The sequence below is a fragment of the Nannospalax galili genome, unplaced genomic scaffold (genome assembly GCF_000622305.1).
Source record: "Nannospalax galili isolate Female #2095 unplaced genomic scaffold, S.galili_v1.0 scaffold741, whole genome shotgun sequence".
Taxonomy (NCBI): domain Eukaryota; kingdom Metazoa; phylum Chordata; class Mammalia; order Rodentia; family Spalacidae; genus Nannospalax; species Nannospalax galili.
This window is the reverse complement of record NW_008346093.1, coordinates 2505275-2507997: the sequence shown is the minus strand read 5'-3', so window position 1 is coordinate 2507997 and position 2723 is coordinate 2505275.

Below are 2723 nucleotides of genomic sequence, written 5' to 3'. Positions count from 1 at the left end.
GTCCCTGTATATTTCTTTATTACAAAGACTGGGGTGTTCCATGGGCTCCTAGAGGGTCTAATGTGACCCAGCTGTAACTGTTCTTCTACAAGTTGTTGTAAAATGAGTAATTTCTCCCTGGGTAATGGCCACTGTTCCACCCAGACTGGTTCCTTGGTGATCCAGTCGAGGCAAGGAGTCTGGTAATCAACAGTGGCCCTTAGAATTGGGGGTTCTTTTGTTCTAGGGACCTCATATGATCATCTATTTTAAGGCATTTCTCTTCAGACCCACTAGCAAGAACTACATTGAGGTCTTCGAACATATCTCGTCCTACGAGGTTTGTGGCTATATCTGCAATCAGGGGTTTTATTGTGCCAACCTCTCCATCAGGATCCTCCCATTTATAGAAGTTTTTAGTGATGTATAGGTGAGCGCGCGTGCGGGGAGCACTCCCGGAATGGCACGGCGGGTCTGCAGGCTTCTCCGCCGCATCGGGTCCTGCGTCTCTGTCCGCCGCTCCGGTGCTGAAAGTCTCCGCTGCTGGAGCGTTATCCAGCCGAATCCCGCCCTTAATTCACCCGTGTACTTTCCTCAGGAAGTGAGGTCCACTGGCCATTGGACCACGCGGGAAGAGTATGAGGACGGCGAAAGCTAGGATGTCCGCAAATCAGTAACGGAGGAGTGCGCCCCCCTGAGAGGCTGGGTCGCCGGTAGTAAGACACAAGACTCAAGACTTGGCTTAGTCTGTGTTACAGCTTTATTAAGTGTCTCTGCTCTAGCTCCTTGCTGTCCAGCTCTCTACTGATCCAGCTCTCTGATATTAAGAGAAAGACTGGGACATTTATACCATGGGGGTAGTGGTAAAAGCTTTGGCTGTAGATACTTTGTGAGACATTCTATTTACATATGGAAGTGGGTTTCTGCCATGCTGCCAGACTGCTGACTGCCTGAAAAATCACACAGGAAAGCATGGTATTCCTAGAGCCAGAGGCCATGTTTATGTTAGAGCATTTGTGGCGGGCACTTCAAAAGGAGTCAGGAAGGATGCCAGGTACTCTGCTGAAAGGAGTCTCAGTACATGATTCCGAGCTGCGTGAGCTGTCCGGACGTGAAGGGACTTCTACTTCACAGCAGGGGTCCCCAACATCTCCTCTTTTGTTTTAAATATGAAGAAGTGCCATGCCAGCCCTAAGGGTCAACTCATTTTATCTCGGGAGAATTCAAAGTTTGATAACTGACCATGACCTGTTTCATGTAGTTATTTTTAGCAAATGGCAGTCACTGTCAGCAAAGAAATCTTAAAGAACAGTGAGCAAGCACAATACATAGTATCATCAGAGAGCAATACGGGATAGGAGCCATGCAAAACAAGGGATTGCTAAGCCAAATAGATTACAAAGTTTTTGAGAGTGTTAACATTGGTTTCAACAACATTTGATTCATTTACAAAGAAATAGTATCTTTCCCAATATCATATAGTCCCCATGTTCAACAGCTATCAAGTCCAATGTTCTTTTATTGTGAAGCACAGTTCGGGTGAGAAAGTTCATTTGCTGTTGTTGGAGAGGCTCCAGGCTGTCAGTCACTGATGTCACAGCTTGGCTCAGCTTGTCGCAGTCGCCATAGCAACGCCTCCAGCATAGAGTGTAAGTTCGGTCTCTGCCAGCGGGGGGAAGATCTTTCTCTGCTAGCAGCTCCTGGGGATGCAATTATTATTACAAAAGGTGGACAAAAAGAAATTAACACAGTTTTGGATTTCTCCTCGCTCTATAGGAAAAGACTGGGGAGACTTTCTGCTGAAAATGCAAATTAAATAATTAGGTAGTTGTTTGAATCCACTTAGATGAAAGTCAGTGAAGTTATTTTCTGCTCATGGGTAGAGAAGGGTGGTAGCTGGTACTGCTGACAGCAAAAATCTATTGCTGGATGCACACAAAAAAGATATTAGATATTGGGGTAGGTGGTGAAGGGAAGAAGGTTAAACTTGTTTTAGGACACAGTTGATTTTCTGTCTTTCCTGTAGAATAACATTATAAGTTAACACAGACTTGGCTGCAGATGTAAGCTGTTGAGAGACATGAAAGTTAGCTGTGGGGTAGCTAGAAAATGCACCAGAGTGAAATTTGTCATTACTTTGATGTTCCAGCGATTGTCCCATGGATCTGATTCTTCCTTGAAAAATAAAATCTCTAGAACATGGTATTAGGGGGAGTGGGGGCTGTCTGAAGTGTTGGTGCTAAGCAGGGTAAAGACAGCCATGAGAATGACAGAAAAGGAGGATCCAGGGGGACATCTGTGGTGTGCAGTTTCCACTAGGTCATGGATCTCTCTCCACGTGATCCAGTGTGGCTTTGGATGTCGCCTCGGCATCTTTCTTTTCCTTGTCTCTGACAGGGTCATACGAGCCATTTTCTTCGTGGGTGGGGAGGTTATGGGCGGCTGCGCTCTCTGGGCGCAGCCGTATGCTCACTCCCTGTGGGTCCGCAGACTTCCCAGCGGCTGCTTTGGGTCCGCGCCTGGGCTTGGTGGCTCGGGTCCCGCGTCTCTGGGAGTTGCGGTAGCTGATGACTACCGCAGTTTCTCTTGCTGCTGAGCTTTCCCTGCTACTGGAGCGTTTGTCCAGTCGAAATCCCGTCCCTTAATACACCCATATACCTTTCCTCAGGATAGTGGGGCTCCTGGCCACTGAACCCCACAGGGAAGAGGCACGAGGACGGCGAAGCTAGACTATCCGTGGGTCT